We start from the raw sequence: 25111 nt of genomic DNA on the forward strand, positions 1-25111 counted from the left end.
AATACTGAAATAGAAGATTGGTTTCTGAAGATATTGCAAAATCTGGTTTAGTTTCCTAAGCAATGTATTGTCTGTAATCATAAGGCATGTGAAATTAACTTGATGTCAACTTGAATAAGTTGTGGTTGATTTTTTAAATTCCCGAAGTTAAAAGATAAGAGATTGGGGAAAGTACACGCAACACATACAACATATTAAAGAGTTACTATCTGTAATGTATAAGAAATGCTTATACTTTGAAAAGAAGAAGACAGTAACTCAAGAAGGAAAATGAATGAAGTATATAAATAAGCAATTACAGGACAGAAAATTCAAAGGGGAAAAAGAATAGCTTCACCAGTAATCAGAGAAACACAAAGAACAACAAACTACCTCTATTTGCTTGTCCAAATGGCTAAAGTTATCCAGAGGCAATCGTTACAACCTTTTAGAAGGCAACCTGTTGACATTTTAAATAGACCAATCTCATACCTAGGAATTAATCCTTCAGAAATCAAAGTACCAAGGCATTTAGACATACATATAAGGATGTTTACTGAAACATTCATGGCAGTGGCAATTTTTTTAAAAAAGAATTTGCCATGAATAGAAGAACCTGTGAATAAATTTTGGTATATCTAAAACATTATGCATCCCCTAAAATAAATGAATTAAAGCAATACTAGTTGCATTGAAAGGATTTTTAAGACTTATTATTTCATGAGAAAAGCAAGAAGCAGAGAAGTGTATATACTGCAATACCTCATTTTGTAAAATAAATAAAAAACAAAAACAACTGTATATATATATGAAGTTATGTTTGCATGCTTAACTTTTTAGATAGTTGAGGGTGAGGGAGAGTAGTGAGGGGGAGAGTCAGGTAAGAAAAGATTAAAAAAAGAGTGTGTCTGAAAGAAGCACACATGAAGTGATTCCACGTGGGCATACATAAATGGATATATGCATAAAGAGATGCATGAATATATGATCACTGAAATACTGACAGTGGTTATTTCAGGGTGTGGGAGTTTATTTCCTTCCTTATACTTTTATGTACTTGAACTTTTACAATAAGCACACAGTTTATATACAACCAAAGAATAGTTATTTATTTTAAAATGTGTGTGTGGCCAATTGCCATGAGGGCTGAAGATGAGTCAGAAATATACCTTGCCTTGCAGGCCCTGACAGTGAGCAGACAGGAGGACACACCAGCTGTAACATACAGTTGAACTTAGTGCTGGAACAGAAACAGAGAGAGCTGGGAGAGACATTAATTGATCTTACAGATCTGACTGGGAAGATCTGGAAGAACTTCATTAAAGTAGAAGGCATTTGGATTGGATCTTGAAGGCTTGGGAGAAATTCAACTGGCAAAGACGGGGATAAAGGGAAATCCGGGATAAGGGGAGAGTGAGCAAAATAAACAGGGGCATTAAAAACCCAGGGGTCATTCAAAGAATAGCAACTGACCCAGTTTAGTGTAACTGGAACACAAGTGTTGAGTGGACAGAAGGTAGGAAGCTCGTTCACAATTGTGAAAGTAATTTATATTCCAATTGCAGAGGGGAGTTACTCCAAGTTTGTGCGTTGGGGGTGGGGGGCAGGTAAAGGTAGGAGGAATGTTTTATCAGGAGAGTGGCATTCTTAGGTCTGTGTTGGGGGTGAGGAGAGACAGGAGGCAAAAAAAGCCAGTTAGGAAACTATTAAAATGATTCAGCCCAAGGTAATAAAAGTCTGACAAGAGCACCAACGTGGGAATGCAGAAGAGGGGAAAGATTCCAGAAACCTATCTGAGGTAAATAGGGCAGGAAGATGGAAAACCTTCTGTGCCTGGCAGGTGAGGGGTTGGGAATACTCCACTCTGAGAAAGAGAACGCTGGGATTGGAGGTGGGAGCCACATTCAAAGAAAGATTCCAACATCTTGCAGAATGTAGAGGGAATGGTGAGAATGATGAGCTAAAAGCAAAGAGAAATTCTGAGGTAAAATAAAAGCCCCACAGAGATCAGAAAGTCAAATCCTCAATGTAGGACTATAGAACCTAAGATCTAGTTCTGCTCTCTGAAGTCGTCTGTCCTAAGGAAAATATGAACCCAAAAGCCTTCTTAACTATAGCAACACACAAGGAGGAAGATCTAATGGGTCCTCCTCGGTTTCTTCAAGTTCCAAATGAAAGCATCTGGAGCTATAGAATGAGAACTCTGCAAAGAATCCTGAACAAAATCTCAGAAATAATTCTTGCTCTTGGGCAATCCAGCTTTTTGCCCAACTGCCTTGAGATAACCCTTGGCTATCCGTTTTCCCTCTTATTTTCCCCCTGGGTAGAACCCTTCCTGTGAAAAAGAACTCTGGGTAAGTAACTTCGTGTACGAGGCATCTAAAAATGTCACCACCGTCGGGGAGCAGCCCCAGCTGGCTTTCCTCCCTTACCCCCCTGGCCAGCCAGGGGTTTCCTCCAGGCACTCGTGAACATGTGGCATTTCCCAACCGGCATAAATACGTCTGAGATTTTAAAATAGAATAAATGGAAATATGAAAAGTCTAAACAGATTCCCGAGACCCTTTCCAGATCTCCCACCCTATGACTTCTTCAGGGTGTCTTAAACACAGAGGCTCACACATCTTTGAATGGATGGACATCTCGTTTGTGGTTTCCTTTTAGCATTCCTGGAAAAAGTAACGCCCTTGTCTTTCTGATTATAAAATAAGTACAAACTCAACGTAAAGAATTTAAAAAACCTAGAGAGCATAAAATAAGAACACTACTTGGTGACTGCGCCCCAGAAATAAAAAAGGAACTTTCGCGTGGAATCCTTCCAGCCTGTTCCTGGCCAGTTTGGGCCCCGCGGGCCGAGCCGGGGCGCCGCGGGCAAGTGTCCCGCGGGCGGAGGGTTTCGGAGGCCGGCGGCCGGAGGCGGGGCTGCCCCTGCAGCCGCGGGGTAGGCGGAGAGCGCGACGCGTGGCGTGTGCGGGTCCGCGCGTCTTCTCCGTGCGGGCCTCCCCGGCTGAGCGCGGGGGCCGGCGCGCCACGCGGGGCGGTGCTAGGGGAGGGGCGGGAGGCGCGGCCCCGGCAGCGCCCGGGCGGGAGGTGGCCGGGGAGGGCAGCGCGCGCCCCGCGCGGACCGCAGAGGCCGGCGCCGCCGTCCCGCCGCCTCCACGCCCGGCCCCCGGCGCGGCGATGGGCGCGGCCGTCTGCCCTGGCCCTTGCCCTGGCCCCCGTCCCTCCCGGGCCTTTCCAGCCCCGCGAACCCGCGAGAGACCTGGGGACCGCGGGCGTCCCGCCGCCAGATGCGGGCTTGGCGCTTCTCGGCGGTCGGAGACCTGGTGAGGTGAGCAGCGCGCCCTCGAGGATCCCAAATTCGGGATTTTGTAGGACCTCTCTGTGGACACTATGTATCCACAAAACATCAAACACTTACATGCGGAAAGTGGAAAGGGGGCACGGCTTTCTCTCCCTTCCAGAATCTGGGCGGTTTCTTTGGAAACGGTTAAGAAACTACCTTCGGAGCGGGAGGCGAGCCCGGGATCGCTCACCAGGAGTGCCGGTGGCAATTTCCTGAGAGGAGAGGGGAGGGTACTGGTACTCGGTGGGCAGGGGGGGCTGTGGCTGTTCTGTTCAATGAGCGACAGACAGACTGCTGAAATTGAGAGAGCCCGGAGCAGTTTTCCACAGCCTCCACACCGAGCTTGTCCCCAAATCCGCTTTGCAGGGGCACGTTCACCCCAGGGTGCAGGGTGGCTGGTCGGGAGGATGGGCTCCCTCACCGGGAGTGTGAGGTCCCGAACAGAGAAAGTTTCATTGCCTGTCAAACTGCCTTGTTCTGGGCAGAGGAGAATCGCCCGGGAACTGCAGCATCCTTGTACGCCAGCCAGCACCCGTTTCCAACTTACCTAGAGGCCACTAGTTAGAACTTGATGTTTGAATGGTGTATATCTAAGTATACGCGTGCTACTGCCGAAGATCAACCTTGTTTTGAAAGTTGAGTTTTGTTAACATTTCAGAGTAGCCATCTGTGGGGGGAGAGGTCATGGCATGCGCTTACTCTTTCCTTTGTTGGTTTTCTAGGTACAAGCATGCATGAACAGCAGGCAAATTATATCCTAACCTGTAATGAAATGTCTTTCTTGGTAGAGTCCTTTAAGCCAGGATATAGAGGATAACATTAAATTATTGCATCCCTAGGTGAAAGCGAAAGATTTTCGGGGAGGGGTTAAAAGCTGGGAAAATTGTTGAATAGTTGTATTAGGCAGCAGGGCCTGCAAAGGAAAATTAATTTTTCTCCGTCAGTGGCGATATTCAGCACAGAAGGCCTTTCTGCAAGCTAGGTAGCAGCAAATCCGTTTGAGTCTGTAGAATAAAATGGGTTGGCAGGCTTTACTTGAGTTACAGTTGCGGAAGTGTGGGGGTGGGGGGCACTCTGGTCTCCATTTTGGCAGCCTAATTCTACCTCAGGGCCACCATTGTCTCTGGAGTGCTCCCAGTATTTCCCCTTCTCTTCTACCACCAGCTTTTAGCTTCCCCCTCTTCCTCAATAACGTCAGAGCCTGGTCAGAGGCAGAGTTATGGTAGCCTGGGGATAGAGAACATCAAGTCTAGTGAAAGCAGAGTTGTGGCCTAGGGGGATCTAAGGGGTGAATGGGATGAAGCCACAGACTTCCAGCCTAGAAGGCTCTCAAAAGAGTGGGAAAATAATGATTGAAGGAAAGAGATTCTCTGGGGAGGACAATAGATGCTTACAATTTGTTTCCTGCTGAGGATTTTAATATTTCCTTTTGTGTTGTCTGAACATAAGGGCATTTCCAGGTGGGGTTGAAGGAGTCTACCTTCCCACCCCACAAATTCACATTTAATTGCACTCCCTTGTAGGTTTTCAGAATCATTAGGGGCAGTGGGGAAGAGAAGAAAGAAGCACCAAGGCTCTGACTTGCCACAGAGACAGTGGAACATGGACTGACTTGGGCAGAGAAGTTGGATTTGAAAGTTGGAAGGAATGTTCCATATTTAGTTAAAAATCAGAACCTTTATTTTGCAGAAAGGTGTTGGGAATTATAACATTCATATTTAGTTGCTGATTTATTTTGCCCAATAAAGGATGCAAATCCCTACCTCTCTTTTTTTTAATCTCCAACAATTTATTATGAAAAAATTTCCAACATACAGAAAAATTACCTATCTCACTGTTTATAAACTTATAACTATCTTAAGATATAAACTTGTTGGGCGCCTGGGTGGCTCAGTTGATTAAGCGACTGCCTTCGGCTCAGGTCATGATCCTGGAGTCCCGGGATCGAGTCCCGCATCGGGCTCCCTGCTCGGCAGGGAGTCTGCTTCTCCCTCTGACCCTCCTCCCTCTCATGTGCTCTCTCTCATTCTCTGTCTCAAATAAATAAATAAAATCTTTAAAAAAAAAAAAAAGATATAAACTTGTTAATGAAAATCAGAGTTTGAAATCCAGAAATATGTGATCTGGTCCCAGACAGAACTTGAATCAGAAGGTGGTTAAGAAATAGATGTGTGGGGGCGCCTGGGTGGTGCAGTCAGTGAAGTGTCTGACTCTTGGTTTCAGCTCAGGTCATGATCTCAGGGTCATGAGCTCGAGCCCCAAGTTGGGCTCCTTGCTCAGCAAGGAGTCTGCTTGAGAGTCTCTCTCCTTCTCCCTCTCCCTCTGCCCCTCCCCACTTGTGCACTCTCTCTCTCTCTAAAATAAGTAAATAAAATCTTAAAAAAAAAAAAAAGAAATAGATGTGTGAAGGATATTAAGATTTTGAAGGGGAAAAAAATCTGGATCTTATTCTGACTTTTCCCTAAGAATTAGGCAAATCTCTTAATTTCCTCCTTTTCCCCATTCTTAAAACATCAGTTGGATTATATTACTTCCCTGCTTAACACTCTCTAATGGTTCCTTTCACACTTTGAATAAAATCCAACTCTCTTCCAGGGTTTACCTTTCAAAGCCTTATGCAATCTGACCTGTTTGACCATATTCTGTTACTCTCCCCTCTCTTGTTCTTCCTTCTGCCTGGACACTCTTCCTTCAGATACTTGCACTGCTTCTGTCCTCAATTCATTCAGGTCTCTTTTCAGATGTGACCTCCTTGATCAGGCCTTCCCTGACCACCTGATCCAAATCAGGCCTTTGTCACTCCCCGCCCTCTGACCCTGCTTTATTTCTTCATTGCTTTTTCATTGCCTGGCATTATATAGTATAACTGTTTCTTTGTTAATGTCCAGTATCCCCCCACTTAAATATCAGCTCCATAAGGACAAGAATTTTTTTGTTGTGTTCATGGCTATGTTCCTGTTTGGCATATTATAAGCAATTAATAAATGTTGAATTAATTAGATAATTAAATGACACAAACAAGGCATTAACTCCCATAAAGGTTGCAGAACCCTTGGTAAAATACTAGAAGTCCTTTTAGGTAATTCAGGTCAATCAATACTTTATGGGTAAATGATGATCCTGGAGATCAGTGGCCTCTTTTATCCTCACAGTGCTTCTTTTTTAAAAGATTTTATTTATTTATTTGAGAGAGAGAGACAGAGATAGTGACAGAGAGCACGAATGGAGAGGAGAGGGAGAAGCAGTCTCCCCACTGAGCAGGATCCTGGGATCATGACCTGAGCCGAAGGCAAACGCTTAACCAACTGAGCCACCCAGGCACCCCCCTCACAGCACTGCAAAGCTGAATCCTATGCTAGGAGCTCCACCAGTTTTGACAAATCCACATTCCAAACAAGATATAAAAAAAATTCAATCCCAGAAATTTCCCTCATGCCCCTTTCTGGTCATCCCCACCATCCATAAGCAAACTTTGTTATAATCCGTATCATCATAGATTCATTTTGCATTCTTAAACATCCATATAAATGCATTCACACTGATGGACTTTTACATTTGACTTCTTTTTGCTCAACATGACGTTTTAAGATTCATCCATGTTATTAAGTATATCAGTTGTTCATTTCTTTTTATTCCAAGATAATATTCCTTCATATTACTATCTATACCATATGCTTATCCATTCTCTTACTGATGGGCACTTGGGTTGTTTCCAGTTTGGGGCTATTTTAAACAAAGCTGCCATGATCATTCTTACAGGGTCTGCCTCATTTTGAGTCCTGTGTACTTTATTTGAAAATCTTCTTCGTGCCACCAGTGCTGAGAGACGTTTGGCAAGGTTAAGGGGGCTGTGACTGCAGTAGCAGCCTGCCTGCAGCCCAGTGAGTGCCTTCTCTAGACAGCTCCACTGGGCACTGACCTACCTCCAACTCCAGAGGGAGCGCACTTGGAAAATGAATGTCTGTGCAAACTGCGGAGACCTCAGGAGCATTTTCAGTGTTTTTAGATCCTTCAAAGGGGCTCTGTAGAATGCCTGCTGCCATTGCTGTTGTATTGTATTGTTGTATTCCCTTCCTCCTCTCAGCTCCCCACCCCAGTACAAGTTGACTCTAATTAGCCACTGAACATTATGCTATCAAGGAGTTTAAATATTTATGAGCAAGAGTCTTGTTCAGAGCCTGGTAAAATATTTATGTGTTTCCATGGGGCATTGGTTTCCATCTAGACTTCTCAAGGTGTTTTTCTGAGGCACTTGTCATAATCATGAGGTACTCAGGCAGAGATAGATGATACAGCCAGAGACTATCCCATGTTATTGAACCCCACCTTGCAGCGTACCCTGCTTTGCAGAGGTGGGGGAGGATGAGCACACAGAAAAATGGGCATTAGTAGTGTCTGGATCAAGAGAAAGATGGTGTGTGTTGAGGAAAATGGGATTGAAAAAATCCATTTCTATTGTTAATAGAGCACTGCTAAAGGTGGAATCCAGAGGGGATTGTGTGAAAGAACCTGTTAGAGTGAGGAAGAATTAATGAAGGTGGGATGCATTCATTCCAGATAGAAGCATGAAGGAACCAGCCTATAAAAGACATAGTCCCTTTGACACTGATGTAGACAGGGCTTATATATGACAGCTATACTGAGTGCTATAATTATCACACCTGTTATGAAACTGTGGGGAAGGCGTGGAGGCTAGCCAGGGTTTCCAGGTGGAGAGCAGAGAACTAGCTATTTCGGGAGGGATTGTTATTTTCCTCCAAGGAAGAAGAGTCTTTTGAGTAGAGCTCGGGAGGAGGTGTGGTGCTTTGACTGGCAGCTGTAGTGTGGAAGAGCATTCATTCCCTGGAAGAGAGTAACTTGAGCCAGTGCTTGGTGTGCGAGTCAGAGCCAGAGTGCTGGTGTGGCTTGAGTGAGGTGAAGAGGTGGGGAGGGTCAGGCCAGGGCAGGTTTGCAATCGGAGATAAAGCAGGAGAGCTATAGGCCAGCTTGGTTGAGAACACAAGAGTGTGGACTTTAGTCTGTTTGTTGTAGGGAACCGTGTAACTTTTGACCAGAGACTGGGTCAAAATTTGAGCAATTCCTGGGAGGTGCGTCCAACCCAAGCAAGGCCTTGAGGTCTGTTTATGTCCGAGGCGCTTCCAGAACATTTTGCTGTGTCCAGTCCAATCTAGAGATGTGCAGTCTATTCTAAAGGAGGTAAATGACAGGGAGGGTAGATTCATTCAATATACTCCTAGGATTGACCAGAAACAGGTATCACCAACTACCTTCTTGCCCCACATATAGTCAGAATGTGCCAAGTCAAATTATATTCATAGGCTGTATGCTGCATCCTCTGCTCTTCTCCATGGCCACTTTGCCTCGTGGGGCGGAGGGGGGCGGTGTTGAGAGGGTCTGAGTCCCCCTTTAATACCTGAACCCAAATCTGGGTCAGTGTACTTCGGATGTGGGTTGCCAGGCAACAGAGGACCCAGCAGTGAGGCTGTCAGATCATCACTGCAGAACTCAGGCCCGCTTTGACCAGGCTACTGGGCAGTGACCAGACAGGCAACTGGCAGTAGAAGGCAGAGGTCATGCAGATTGATAGCCTATAGGCTGAACTGCCTGGCCCCCTTCCACCTGTGTTCTCCCTTCATATTGCAAGTTCCTATTCAGAAGTGCCCCCAGGATGTTTCCTTTTTAGCTCATCATGAAAATAGGGAGGGAGATAGGGGTGCTAAGCCTATCAGCCTCTGTACTTTATGATGTTTGTGATAAGGGAGAGATCATTGTAGAAGCATAGCTCTGAGGAATTCAGTTTTCAGTGCTGCAGTGAGGAGCTCTGCATAGATAGAGATTAGCAGAAAGTTCTGGAGTTCTGACGGAGAGAAGTGATTTCTTGGTATGAGGACAAGGAAGAGCATGGGAGGGCCTCTTAGAGAAACTTCAAGGTTCTGCCCGGGGTTTTGTTGGTTGAAATTGCTCTCTCGCTGCCATGGGCGCCTGTTCCAGAGTGACAATGGGAACACCCAGGAAAGAGTGCTCTGGGCTTTCCCACTGCCATTTGTCTGTGCTGGAATGTCAGACTATCAGTTGGCACTGCCAGCTATCCATCCTGATTCTGCAAGGGTAACGGGAGACCCTGAGAGAGAAGACAGAATCAGACGTCTTAACTAGGGAAATGATAAGGGCCTGCAGATGTGGCCTGGACTGACGGTGTGGCAAGGGTCTAAAGTATTGGTCAAGCAAGACTCCAGGCCAACAAGGTCCTTCTTGCCTCTAATCTGATATATTCCTGGTTTTCTGCATGAAGTAGAGCCTCCCAAAGGCCCCATTAGCTGTAGTATTTACTCTGAACATGTTGAACAGAATGCATACTTAACTGAGTGTCTTTTCCAGATGGGCATTTTGATGATTCTCTAATTGTGCCCAGGCTGGTGATGATGCCTGCCTGCTTTTGGATACTGTTAGGATAAACCCAGGAGATCCAATAAAGAGGGAGCAGAAGCGGTACTATCAAGAGACAGGGAAGGGAAGAGAATAGTGGCCTGCTGGGATCCTAGGTACCCAATTATTTGCAAGTGAAAAACTGGGATGAAAGAAGATCAAATAACTACCCAAGGGGATCTTTATACGCAAATATTGCTGACTTCCGAGGCAGCCGTTAGGAGAAAAGCAGGGCTGAGATATAAAGGCTGCTGTCACAGTTAGTCTGAGGAATATGAATACCAGCTTGACACACCAGAACACATAGCCACACCACAACTGTGCAGATAACAACAGCAACATGCTGGCCAAACCTCTTTTCCACTTCCACATATTCTCTCATATTTTTTTGTAATATTAGGTATATATGTGAGATATTCATCTATACTTGTGAAGCTACACAAACACAGACCTGCTTTAAAAAGGAAGGAAAAATAAAATAAGATGAAAATAGAGAGGGAGGCAAACCATAAGAGAGGCTGAACTCTAGGAAACAAACAGGGTTGCTGGAGGGGAGGTGGATAGGGTAAGTGGGTGATGGGCATTAAGGAGGGCATAAGGATATAATGAGCATGGGGTGTTATATGCAACTGATGAATCATTAAATTCTAACCCTGAAACTAATAATATAGTATATATTAACTAAATTGAATTTAAATAATTAAAAAGAAAAAGTAAGTATAAAGACAAAAAGAAACTATTCCAAAATATTGTCAGCAGTAGGATTATACATGATTACTTTTTAAAAAAATGTAACCATATTTTCCATGATCACTCTAGCATTTCTATGATAATTGGGAAAACACTGAATAAAAAATCTATTAAAGAGGTTAAGTAGGGAGAAGAAGAGGCATGGGTGGAGGACAGTAGGATTGTACAAGAAGAGAAGATGTTGAAAGATGAATGAGTGATCAAAAAAGTTAATTCTTCACAGGCTGCTAGCTTCTGCACATTATTTTCTTTATTATTGAATATCATATATCTATTACCCCTCAAAAGATCTGGAAGCTTCTATCAGCATGAAATTAAATGCAAATACTGAGCCAAGTATCACTCCTCCAGGGACTTAATTCTATCCTGTGGGTAACAGTTGGAAGGCCCACAACCAACTTCCAGTGGTCCTCAAAGAATCTTCCACCGAAGTGCTAACACAGACTTCAAAACTGGGCGGCAGCATCTTTCCCACAGAGTTTAATGTTTATCCCTGTGGAGGCTGAGCCAGACTTGTGCATCTCATCTCTGAAGTATGGAACAGGAGCCAAGAAAAGTTGTCAGGAGTTGGAGTAGTGGGATTTTTCCAGACAAAAGACTGTTCTATTCTCATCCATGCCTCTGCTGGCTGCTCACTGGCTCAGGCAGCCCCTTGGGAAGCTCTGTGGCTGAGGCTTTGGAGAGGTACCTATAGTTTTCATTTCACAGCCACCGGCTTTCTCCAGGGGTACTATCAAGTCTGTGCTTTAATTGGCTGTTGTTGGGGGACACAAGGTGAGGCCTCTCTCAGAGAGCAGAAGTTACTATTTACCTCTACCCACCAGAATCAATTTAAAGCAAATGCCAGAGAACTTCACACCCCACTGAACTCTGGGGTCTGGCATTACTTGTAATTATAAAGTCAGTAAATCCTTTTTATATTTTAAATTTATTACATTTTTAAATTATAAAAGCAGTACACACTCATTGTAACAAGTCTAGTAAGACAGTAATCTATAAAGAAAATGTTACTAATCTCCACCTCCTCTCCCCCTCCATCTTCCTGACAAAACCACTATTAAAAGTTAAGTGTGAATTCCTTCACTCCTTTTCTTCGTTCAAACAAATATGTAGTTATTTTCTATTTCATATGTAAATGAGATCATATAATACCATTTACTCTGTTATTTGTTTCATTTGTTATGTACATTATTCTACATATATAAATTTAATTGATCCAATTTCTTATTTTTAATAGCTACTTAATATTTCTTTGTAGAGGTTCCATAATTTTTCCTGTTATTTCTGTATTGATAGATATTCCAGTTTTCACTCCAGCTTTTTTTTTTTACACAAATTATGGCACAGTGAACATCTTACATTCATCCTTACACTTGGTTTCCATTTTCATAGGATGATTCCCCAAACTGGCATTTCTGGGTCAAAGGGAATGCACACAATTTTACTTCTCACTGTGAGTCTCCCCTATAGCAATTGTTTCCCTCTCTTCTTTTGTCTTCCTCTCCCCTCTCCCACCGCCTTTCTCCCGGGGAGCCTGTGTCTTTAGGCAGGAGAGCCCTGCAGTGAGAACTCCTCCTTGCCAAGTGTGGATTATATTAGCTCAGTGGGAAACGGGGTCTGCAGTGTCTTGGTTGCATTGTATCTCTATTGCTTCTGGTTGGCCAGACTGTTTACAGTTCCTCTTGCTCATTTATTCCTTACTGTGGATTATACATGGTCTTCATCTGGGGCAGGAGCAGTGTGATCAGTTGGGGGGGGGGGTGGTTTTTAGAGAAAATAGGCTGTTACAAGGCTTTCTCACAACACCATATCTGTTATGTTCCCTTTTATACCTTTTCTTTATTTCTTTATGCCTTTTCTTTAATAGTGGAATTGAGAAAAGTTCTTAGATTCTATCCCAGTTGTTTCCCCTCTATTTTGAGGGATTTGGGTGTGGGGAGTTTTATGAGTATATAGGCAATCTACTACAACTGATTACTTGACATGAGGATAATTAGTTAAGAAGGTAGGGGTCTTGGAGCTTAAGGATCAGTGCCAAGCAACAGATGCGAACATTTTTAAACAAATGATTTTAACAAACGTTTTAGGAGTGAACTTCCCAGCACTACTTGGCTTTCATCTTTAGTTTTGCTCTTGTTTGGATGTAAAACTGTAATCTGGTCCACCAGACCAGAGAGGAGTGGGATTCCCACCACACCAGGACTGGAGAAAAATAGCAGAGAAGCAAGAAGGGAAGCTGGTGAGTACAAACAAGTGAAATACAAAATGCAAACTAACCAAATAGTAAGAAGTAAATGAGATTTTAAAACCCTCAGATAAAGGCTGCTGTGTGACCAGAGCCCTATGAGCTTATAGACACTTTATAGAAATTTGTGATCTCTAGTTCTTATTAGAAACCCAGCTGTGAGTCTGTGTTCAGAATGCAAACGTTAGCTAAATAGGGGGAAAGAAATGATGAAGTTTTGTGGCAGACATTTTGCTATTGGCGCCCATAACACATGCTGCAACTTTTACTCAATAGCTTTGAAATGGATTTCTATGCCCTAGACTGAAAACTAAAGGAAGAAAACCAGAATAGAAGTTATTGCAATGAATTTCTTAGGAGAAATTTTAACTTTAGTTTGAACATGTATAAACCTGTAGAATAAGCATTAGCCTTTGTGTTAATACATACTTTTATAAAAACTTTTAATTTTCAAATACACACTGACCAGTAATAATGATAGTAAAACCAGTCCCTGTAATAGGTTTGTCTTTTATAACTTAAGAATTCTGTAATGTATCTTAATTGGTCTCATAGTTAATAGTAAGGGTAGTTACACTGTTTGCACTATCATTTGTGTCTGTAAAGATTATCTTTAAACAGTTGGGTCTTGTCAGTAAAAAAGATTTTAAGGTTAAACATATTACAAGGCATTAAGCATCTGGCTGTGATGGATTATCTGGTAGTAGACTGCTGCTCCCATAGAGGACATCTAGAAAAGCTAGATTTTATTTTATTTTTTTGACATTTTTAAAGATGTTTTATTTATTTATTTTAGAGATAGAAAGAGAGTGAGAGAGAGAGCAAGTGGGGGGAGGAGGATTAGAGGGAGAGGGACAAGCAGACTCCTGCTGAGTGTGGAGCCCGGCACAGGGCTCAGTCTCACGACCCTGAGATCATGACCTGAGCCAAAATGAAGTCGGACGCTTAACTGACTGAGCCTCCCAGGCACCCTGAAAAGCTAGATTTTTAAAATTTAGTTGAGTTTGTAAAAGAGCTACTAAGGCAACCAGACCTTGAGAGCTAAGACCTCATAAAGAAGAGAAACTCAGTGAGTGTCCCACATACTAGATTGCTTTTCCCTTGAGACATTTACTTTTTACTAAGTAGCAGGTGAGGAGGAGCTAAGAACCCAAGCAAAAAGCAGCTGCTAAGAGTCAGAAAACCTGAGCAGAACATTCTACAGCCTGATGAGAGAGACTGGATTATGGAAAGAAGAGACAGAGAATTAGCCCAATGATCTGAGCAATTTTCCTTCCAAGTTGTTCACCAGTTTATAAGTAGCACAGACCAAGAGATAAACAAGCCAAACAGAAAGCAGATGCTTAAAAAAACATGATAATGAGCACAAAGGCTAAGAATGGAGATATGGAAGTATATTGTTATACTACATGTGAAATGATATGGTATCATCTGAAGATAGACTATGACAAATTAAGATGTATCTGTAAGCACAAAAACAATCACAAAGAAAATAAAACAAAGACGCATAGCTAATAAGCCAATAAAGAGAGAAAATGGAAACATAAAAATATTCAGTTCGCCTATGAGAAGTCAGAAAAGGAGGAAAAAGGGGACAAGGAAGAGATGAGATAAATAAAAAACAACAGCAACATAATATATTTAACTTAAATATACCAATAACTACTTTAGATGTAAATGATCTCAACACCTTAACTAACGGTTGAGGATTTAAAAAAAAGATAGGATTTTTAAAAAAGCAAAGCCACCAATATACTATGTACAAGAAACACACTTCATATATTATGACACCAATAGATAAAAGGATGGAAAAGATTTACCATGCTAACACACTAATCAAAATATAGATTGCAGCGCAAAGAATATTACTATAGATAAAATCATTTCATAATGATAAGGTAGTCAATTCATCGAGAAGACATAACAATATTAAACATTTATGCACCTAACAACAGAGCTTCAAAATACATGAAGTAGAAATGGTATGACTTCAAAGAGCAATTGACAAATTCATAGTTGTAGTCCAAAATTTTCTTTTTTTTTTTAAATTTTATTTATTTATTTACTTAGAGTGTGAGCATGGGGAGGGGAAGAGGGAGAAGAAGAGAGAGAATCTCCAGCAGGCTCTGTGCTCAGCAGAGCTGCCCTCAGGGCTCCATCGCACCACCCTGAGATCATGACCTGAGCCCAAATCAAGAGTTGGATGCTCAACCAACTGAACCACCCAGGCACCCCTCTAGTTCAAAATTTCATTGACTTTTTCTCAGTAATGGATATAACAAGAAGACAGAAAATAATTAAAGATATGGAAGAAGAAGCCAACAGAATCATCTTGACCTCATTGATCTTTATAGAGCACTATTCCTCTCAACAACGAAATGTTCATTCCTTTCAAGTGCACACGGACTATTTAGATGGACCATATTCTAAGCCATACAACAATTCTCAGTACATTTAAAAGGATTCAAGTCATACAAAGTATGTTCTTGATCACAATAGAATTAGTTAAGAAATCAATAACAGAAATCATCAAATATTTGGAAACTAAATAATACACTTCAAAATAGCTCATGAGTCAAAGAAGAAATCAAAAGGGAAATTGGAAATGATCAAAAGTAGTACTTAGCTGAAAATTTATAGTACTTGAGGGTTTGTAAGAAGAAAAGTCTCAAATTAATATTCTCAGCTTCCATCCTAAGAAACTAAAACAAAAAGAGCAAATGAGACCCAAAGTAAGCACAAGAAAGTAATAAATATCAGAGCAGAAATCAATAAAATAGATAACAAAAAACCAGTAGAGATCAATGAAAGCAAATGTTGATTGATTGTTACTATCAATAAAATCAATAAGCCTCTAGCCAGATTGATAGGATGAAAAGAGAGCAGACACAATTTACTAATGTTATGAATTAAAGAGGTGACATCACTATAAATTCTACAGATATTACAAAAACGTTATCCGAATAATTCTATCAACTTAGATAAAATGAACAGATTCCTTGAAAGAGAAAAACTACCAAAGTTCATTCAAGAAATATTAGAGAATGTGAAAGCCCACATCTATTAAAGAAAGTCTCAGCAAACTAGGAAGAGAACTTCCTTGCAGACAGTCTCTCCTTTGCTGTCCTGCCCGGTGCTTCTTTGCAGTGTTTTCAGTAAACTTCTGTCCCCTTTGTTCTGCCTTGGGTGAATTCTTTCACAACCCACACCACCAGTCTTCACCCCTTCGGGTCCCCCCACATTGGGTGGATCCCATACGGGGACCCTCTGCCAGCCTAGGACTTTCCTTGAATTCTCTGGGAATTTCTTGGGACTTTCCCTCAGTGGACTGACTCCAGTACTCCTTGGGAAAATGACAGCCTCTGGCAGAGGTTATACCTTGGTGAGGATACAAAACCCCAGGGGGGAACCAGCGGGACTGCCCTTGCCTGGAAGAGTGAGGGATTTCCCCTCTTGCCCTTCTGAGGGATCCTTCCCTCTCTCTCCTTTCTCTTTTCAGCCCTTCAGAGGTCTAACCCTAGTACTCCTCAGACAACTGAAGATCTCTAGCCAGGGCAGCTCCCCATGTGGTCTAAAGGTTTGAGGGTGAACAGGTCAGACTGCCCATGCCTGTGAAGGCAAAGGACCCTTTCCTCTCCTCTCCTACTCCATCCCCCTGAGGTCTCCATTCTCAACGTGTGCAGCAGTTGGCAGTGGAAGCTCATCCAGGGTGAATCCACACACATTATGGACTCAGTTGGGACCCTTTCCTGACACTGGCTGACTCTCAGCCACCTTGCTTCTTTCAGCATCCCCCCAACCCACTTTTTTCCTTTGTTCCTGCAGATCCAGCCACCATCTTGATCTACAGGCAAAATACATTCCTACCCATCTGAGTGAATCCAACAATCCTATATACAACTTATGATTCAACAAGGATCCCAGCCCATACCATCAGAGGGTCCCCTCCCCCTAAATCCCATGGACCTGGCCATCAGGGAATTTCATTCACATTGCCTGTCAGCATGTTAATATAATACCATGCTCTGGTCTGTAACTGCACAGAACCCCTGAGGGACTGACAAGTTTAAGTAGGGACAGCATGCCCCCTGTCCAGCATGAAGCAACTGCTGAAGATGAGACCTTCGCCCAAATGCCAAAGATTTGTTGTTGTTGATCTGTCAAAGGGGAATGTAGAGGCTACTTTTAGGCAACAGGTTTGAGCAATGGAAACCTAAGTAAAAAGCCCACAGTGACCACTGGGCTGAATACAAACAGGCTCATTAGGCAACCCACCTCAAAATATCCATAAGCCTAGCTGACCAATGGGATACTTACAACCAGGTACAGGAAGATTCCATATGTTCCCATATCCTCCTCAGTCTCCCCCTTACTTAGAGCCCCCACTCCGACTGCCTCATGGCAGACAGTCTCCTTTGCGTCCTGCCTCTACTCCCTTGCAATAAACTTCTATCTCCATAAATAAACAAACAAATAAAAGAACCTCCTTAACCTCATAAAGGGAATCTATGGAAAACTTGCATCTAGCATTATATTTAATGATAAAAGACCAAATACTTTCTCCCTAACATCAAGAACAAGAGAAAGATGACTTCTCTTACTCATTCTATTCAGCATTGTCTTGGAGGTCCTAGCCAGTACAATAAGGTAAAAAAAAAAAATTAATAAATGAAAAGTTTGGAAAGAAAGAAGTAAAACTACCTTTATTTGCATGTGACCTGATCATCTATATAGAAAAATCAATGGAATTTACAAAAGAGCTACTAGAACTATTAAATAAGTTTAGCATGGTTGCAAAATACAATATCAGTATACAGATATTAATTGTGGAGATATATGGTGTTAAACAATCACAATTGAAAGTAAAAAAAATTTATAATCTAAAAAATATGAAATACTTAGGGGATAAATCTGATTAAAATTATGCAAGAGCTATACGTTGAAAACTACAAAACCCTTCTGAGAGAAAGAAAACCTAAGTAAATGGAGACATACACCTTGTTCATAGATGATATGAATTGAATGTTTATGTCCCCTCAAATTCATTTGTTGAAATCTAGTCCTCAATGTGATGATATTTGGAGGCAGGGCCTTTGGAAGATAATTAGGTCATGAGGATGGAGCCCATATAAATGGGATTAGTGCCCTTATAAGAAGAGGCCAGAGAGCTAGGTAACTCTCTTCCCATCATGTGAGGATACAAGTCAGCCATCTGTAAACTGGAAAAGGGCTATCACTAGAATTCAACCATGCTTGTACCATGATCTTGGACTTCAGCCAAGATCATGAGAAATAAATTTCTGTTGTTCTCTTTTTTTTATTCATCAAGTCAGTGTTTATTTTTTTTATTTTTTTAAAAAAGATTTTATTTATTTATTTGACAGAGAGAGACACAGCGAGAGAGGGAACACAAGCAGGGGGAGTGGGAGAGGGAAAAGTAGACTCCCCACTGAGCAGGGAGCCCGATGCGGGGCTCGATCCCAGGACCCTGGGATCATGACCTGAGCCGAAGGCAGATGCTTAATGACTGAGCCACCCAGGCGCCCCTCAAGTCAGTGTTTTACTTGGTAAACATGTCTGAGACCATGCATCCCTGGCTGCTAAGCACCATGGTGGACAGGGCTAGAAAGGTAACAGCTTTATTTTGAGCAGGGGGCAAAGACAAGGCAGCACTTTACAGCTACATTGTAACTAGATTTTGCATCTAAATTTCTGTTGTTTATAATCCACCCAGTCTATGGTTGTACCAGTTAAGCTGACTAAGACAAGGGGTAGAAGGCTCAATATTGTTAAGATGTTGATTTTCCCTGAGTTCATCTATAGATGTAATGCAATCCTAATCAAAATCCCAGATGCCCTTCTTATAGAAATTGATAACCTCGTTCTAAAATTCATGTGGAAATATACAGTATTTAGAATAGCCAAAACAACTTTGTTTTTAAGGAACAAAATTGGGACTTTTACTACCTGTTAATTATTTTAAATGCAAGAATGGTTTTACAGATGTATATACATGTCAAAAGTTATCAAATTGATACTTTTAAATATTGGCGGTTTACTATATGGAATTTGTAGCTCAATAGAGCTGTTTTTTTAAAAAGCTAATGGATGGGAAAATGAGAGTTAAAGAATACAATAAAAGGAACATAGAACAAGCTGGAAAAATAAAACAAATACTAACATAATAGATATTTAACTCATTTATATCAATAATTATCTTAATAAAAATAATATTCTAATTAAATGAGAAAAATTATTGTATTAAAGAATAAACATATTAAAAATGATTATTAAAATATTTTAATTGCTGGGGCGCCTGGGTGGTTCAGTCGTTAAGCATCTGCCTTCGGCTCAGGTCATGATCCCAGGGTCCTGGGATCGAGCCCCGCATCGGGCTCTCTGCTCAGCGGGAAGCCTGCTTCTCCCTCTCCCGCTCCCCCTGCTTGTATTCCCTCTCTCACTGTGTCTCTCTCTGTCAAATAAATAAATAAAATCTTTAAAAAATATATTTTAATTGCTGACAGAGTTTGTCATAGCCTTTAATATCTTAGTGAGCCACACTTTATTTGTGGGTAGCCACAAAGAAATATTTGATTTATGAGAATAATATAAGGAAAAACTTAATTAAAAACTTTTCTCTCAACACCAAAAAAAAAAAAAAAAAGAAATCCAATTTAAACATGGGCAGAGGATCTTATTAGACGTTTTCCAAAGAAGACATATAGAGAACCAACAGACACATGAAAAGATGCTCAGCATCGCTTATCATCAGGGAAACTGCAAATCAAAACTAGAATTAGATATCACCTCACACCAGTCAAAATGGCTTGTATCAAAAAGATGAGAAATGACATGTATTGGTGAGGACGTGGAGAAAAGGGAACCCTCATGCACTGTTGGTGGGAATGTAAGTTGGTGAAACCACTGTGGAAAATAGCATAGGGTTTCCTCAAAAAATTAAAAATAAATAAAATCTTTTTTTTTTTTAAGATTTTTATTTATTTATTCATGAGAGACAGAGAGAGAGAGAGGCAGAGGGAGAAGCAGGCTCCCAAGGAGCAGAGAGCCCGATGCGGGACTCGATCCCAGGACCCTGGGATCATGACCTGAGCCGAAGGCAGACGCTTAACCATCCGAGCCACCCAGGCGCCCAAAAATAAATAAAATCTTTAAAAAAATAAATAAACATACCATATGATCCAGTAATACCTCTACTGGGTACTTACCCAAAGAAAATGAAAACACCCATTCAGAAAGATATATGCACCTCTGTGTTTATTGCAGAATTATTTACAATAGCCAAGATATGGAAGCAACTTAAGTGTCCATCGATAGATAAATGGATTAAAAAGATGTGCATGTATATATTTATACAATGGAATATTACTCAGCCATAAAAAGAATGGAATCTTGCCATTCATGATAACATGAAGGGAGCTAGAGGGCATTCTGCTAAGTGAAATAAGTCAGAGAAAGACAAATACCATACGATTTCACTTAAAACAAAACAAATGAACAAATAAAAAAAGCAGAAACAGACTCACCAAGACAGAAACCACCTGAGGGGGGTGGGTGGGTAGGGGTGGTGGGTAGGAAGACAGGCAAAATGGGTGATGGGGAGTGGGAGGTGCAGGTTTCCAGTTATGGAAATCATGGGAATGAAAGGTATTGCATAGAGAGTATGTAGTCAATGGTATTGTAATAATGTTGTAGCTACACTTGTGGTGAGCATAGAATATAGAGTTGTGGAATCACTATGTTGTATGCATGAAACTAATGTAACATTGTATGTCAACTATACTTCAATAAAAACAAACAAAAACTTTCTTTTATCCCTGGCTTCAGCTGAGTTGTAGTTTGAAATGAGCCTCTTCACTTGGGATGATTGAGGTTTATGGGGGTGGTTGATGGGCTGCCTATGATTTTACATGTAAAATATTACATATTTGTATGTTTTTCAGGAGAGGGTCTATAGCTTTCATCAGTATCTCATGTCCAAAAAAATATTTAAGAATCGTTCAAAGAATGAAAAAAATGAGTGCTGTTTTAAGTGTCTAATTTCTTAATAGTACTTCTCTGAGATTAATTTCTAGTGAACAAGTCAAATGACTTGATCTATAAATGTGTACATGAGCCTCATCACAGCAGCTTGAAGTAACAAATTACAGGTTACTTCAAGGGTTTGTGTGATTTAAACTTTTATGAAAGCCCTGTATTTCCTTTAGTTGGACTACGATTCTCATGGTATGATTTCCACACCAGCAGCTGCAGCATCACCTGCGAATTTACTAGAAATGCAAATTCTCAGGACCTACTAAGTCAGAAACTCTGGAGATGGGGGCCAGCAATCTGTTTTTTAAGGAGCTCTCTAGATGATTCTGATGTACACTGAAGTTTGAGAACCACTGTGTTAAACTATACCTAGAAAAGCCCATTCTCTACCCCCTGCTTCCAAGCCAAGGACAGTTTGTTAAGGAAGTGGCTGCAGAAGGGACAGTCTAGTTTGATGGCTTATATTTTCCATCTCTTTATCCTCACAGAGCCGGAATTGCTCTCATACAAGTATACTGGGTTACGCAGCAACACTAAACAACAGTTTAGAGAAAATCAGTGTCTAACTGAAGGAATTTAGAGACACAGCATGAAAGTTCACTCATAAAAATTCTGACCAGGAGGGTTTTCAGAGAAGAGCCCCAGTAATTCCAAAGGCCTTGGATCTCTACTTCTTTCGAGGAGGAGAACATTCAGTCTCCCAAACTGATTGAACCTCAGAAACAAAGTTTTGTTTACCTTTTTCCAGCTGTGTGGCACCCTCACAAATGTCCTTTAAAGGAGTGCTCAGTATCACCACGGCTCTGTTTGCAAGGTAGTAACCTAGAGTTCACTCAGCCTATGTTCTGAGAAGCCAAACAGAGAGGTCTTAGCTGTAGCAGCATAAAACTTGAGCTATCCAAAACTAGCCTCTGAAATGTCAAATGATCATTCTCAGGTCCTTCTGTTACCTTCTGAAGCTTGATTTTTTATGACACCTTACTGTTTTGTTGAAGAATAATAGCATAGAGCACTTCACAGCAGTTCTCATTAAAGGAGGGCAGCCAAGTGGAATTCATTCTTGGCTCTTAATAGTTTTCAAATGAGAATTTTATTGCATATTAATGAGCATCAATTGACATTTGTGACTGGTTTTTATGGAAATCATGCATGTATAATTTGCATAATAGTACCTAAGTGCTTTTAGGTAACAATGCAACTCTGAGAAGTTGGTAAGGGTTTTAGTATGTTGTTTTTTGTGTTTTTTTGGTTTAATTCCCAGCTCCACTCCCTGGCAATAGTGTTGGAATATTAACAGGTCTCTAGGATCCGTCTGTAAGGAGTCTCTAAGATCTGTCTATAAGGCAGTAATTATTCACTGCTCAGTTTGTGTGGTTGTGCCAGCTTATACTGAGAGCATAGAGAGAGTCAGAAAAACACATCAGGGCAGGGTTCTAAAAGCAGGAGATGCTCCCACTGTAGTCAGAGAGGGGTGGTCTAACCCTTCATAAATCAAACCTCCTGCTTCTCCTGAGTTATAGGAGTATCTAGACAGTCCTGAGGATTGTTCCTAGAAATCTAGGACTCCTATGCTCTGTGATGTTTTGTAAATGTCTCTGGGTCCACTTCAACAAATATATATTGATCGCCTACTATGTACCAGGCACCATGCTAGGTGCTAGAGCAAGGACACTTTGGCTTGTTCCCTGCTGCAACCTTAGCTCTTAGAACAGTGACTGCTGCATAATAATTGATCAATCAGTATTTATTGAATTAATGCAGATGGCCTCTACCACTGGGGATATATAATTCATTATTTTTTTTTTACAAAATCTGATTGTAAATATAGTATAAAGATCATTACTCATAATGTTAGAAGATTAATGATTCAGAACTTGGAATTCTGTTAGGATATTTAGAGAAACAAGAGTAACCTCAGTTATGCACCCTCAAGTCTCCTGTACAAATGACCCTTCTGTATCATGGAAATGAAATAAACCACTATTTATTGATGATCTAGTATGTATCGGTTATATTTGCATACATCCTATACATCATATGATTTAATCATCAGCAAAACCTATGAGGTGTAGATAGTATCTTCATTTCATTGAGGAGGCAGCTAAGAATTGGAGAAGTGACTAACCTAAGGCACCACAGTTAGAAAGTGATGTAGTTGAGACTTAAATTCAGCCTCAGCTTTGTTCATTTCAGTGCCACTTATTACTGCCAATGGTCCTAGGATATGTGAAGTGAAACCAAACTCCCAAGTACTGGGATGGAGGGTTGAATTGGCCTGAGGGCCCTGGGATGTGCCCAGTATTCAGTTGACCTATGTTTATAGTAAACTTACTACTTACAACACTGTTTCCTGTATCCTATGGGGGACCCAATCTAGTAGCCAGTCTGATTCAGTATAATTCTATCAAGTAGCCAGTTAAGTTTAAACACTATATAGTAAAGGGAGAAGTCAGATTTGGAAGAAAAATTATAAGTAGTATGAAACTAAAGGTTCAGTATTATCTTCTATAATGTTGAGCAAAAATGTTCTCCAGATTTTGGAAAGATTACTAAGTGTGGGCTGAGAAGCACAGGAGGAGAGAGGCTCTGGGACACAGGAATTAGGAAAGAATGGTGGTATAGTTCAAGAATGTATACAAATCCCAACGATTCCAAAGCTTTGCTTTCTCTGAGATCCACACCAGACTAAGGGAGTGAATCAAGTCCACTCCCCTTCCTCACTCCCTGACCACGTCCCACCCTTGCCAAGGGACACCCTGTGATTCCATTCTGCTTTTAAAATCCCCTAAGAGAGATGTGTTTGTGGCAGCCATCTCTCCCTGACCTTTCCTCCAGTGAATCAGGATTTCCATACAAGCCCTGCCCCAGGGTCCTTTTGGAATGATCACTCAGAAACCATGTGGAAAACTTAATTGGAGGAACTTCAGAAGCTTCAAAAAGAAACTTATCATCTCTCCCCCTTTTACAAGGCAAATCTGAGGTTCTGAGAAGCAGATTAATTCAATCTTCTTTACATTGTTGGGGAGAAAACATACAAGTTCTTCCAAAATTTATATTCTCCCAAGAGAATATCTTTCTCTTTCCACTGTGTTCCTTTTCTCTCTTGGACCTCCTCCACATCCTTCTAACAACAGCCCTAGAGTTCTTACCCCTGTGACCCTGCCTGCTTCCCCAAATCCATGCCTCGCCCAGCTGTCCCAAATGTGTGACAGGTCAACCACAACTTCCTTTAAAGGTCTTTAAAGTAGTATAGAAAGAGTACTGAACTTGAGAGACCTAGATTGTCTTCCTACCACTAGGTGATCCTGAGCCTCTCAACCTCTGAGGGCTATTTCCTCACCCATAAAATGAAGAGATTGGACTTTATATCTGCGGTTGCTTCTTGCTCCACCATTCTGTGACTTAACCCTGACCAAACATCTGTTCCTATATATGCAATACTTTCCCATCCTAATCTCATACTCATGCTCTCTTAGAAAGTATTTACAACAGTGAGCCATCTCCTATATGAGGATCTATGTGGCAGGTGCTCCTTGGGGGAGGTTGAATACCCTCTGCCCTGCCTGCTGCCCTTTTGAAGAGTAGTGCATGTTCAGGAATAGAAGTGAGTTATACTCTTAGTGTTAAGTGACCCATATTCAGGATGTTTATAAATCTGCTACCAGAACATAACACAATGCATTCAAAGGCAATTAAAAATGCATTTTATATTCCCTGCTGTTTATAATTATCTGTGTATCTGCTGCCTGTATTAACATAGTTAATGGAGAGCTAATACCTCAGACGATTTTGGGACCAGAAGGAATCTTAGTGAACATCTAGTACAATGCTGTTGTTGGTGGTGGTTTGATTAATACATTTTTTATGCATTTGTATGTGGTTCTGTTTTATCTCTTTTAGTGGTTAACCTGAGACTGAGGTACTTTGAATAATATATTTGCTCACATTGGGTAGAAACATCCCTATTACTCCAACTGTCTCTTTCCCTTCTTTTAATATAAAACATGTAGTGGGATGAAAAATAAGAGGTAAGGAAATCAGGACAAAGGGAAAATGGAGAGTAATAAAATAAGCCAGAGATACCTAACATTGCACAGTTGCTGTAAGTGAGCTACACATTTTGTTCCGCACTTCACAGAGGCCAAGAGAGAGAGGAACATACTATGCATGACATAAAAATGTTCCAGAAAAAAGTTAACTTTTCCTAGTATTCAAGATGAGAAATTTATACCATGTGTCCTTATGGAGGAGCCACTAAGTCAATGTTGTAAATTACACCATCAACAATATCTTATTAATATTTACAATGCTAA

At 41.2% G+C, this 25111-nt stretch overlaps 1 protein-coding gene across 2 annotated transcripts in view; it reads left to right on the top strand.

The window, feature by feature from the left end:
* Window positions 1–3085: 3085 nt before the first annotated feature.
* The window catches only part of GPR156 (G protein-coupled receptor 156), an 83734-nt gene continuing 61708 nt past the window's right edge, over window positions 3086–25111 (top strand). For both annotated transcript variants that reach the window (XM_006742176.3, XM_081833340.1), the window contains exon 1: window positions 3086–3310. The gene's annotated coding sequence lies outside the window, so the exon portion shown is untranslated. The remainder of the gene's footprint in view (window positions 3311–25111) is intronic.

Source organism: Leptonychotes weddellii, chromosome 1, assembly GCF_054177405.1.
Source record: "Leptonychotes weddellii isolate Sample4059 chromosome 1, ASM5417740v2, whole genome shotgun sequence".
In the NCBI taxonomy this organism is placed as follows: Eukaryota; Metazoa; Chordata; class Mammalia; order Carnivora; family Phocidae; genus Leptonychotes; species Leptonychotes weddellii.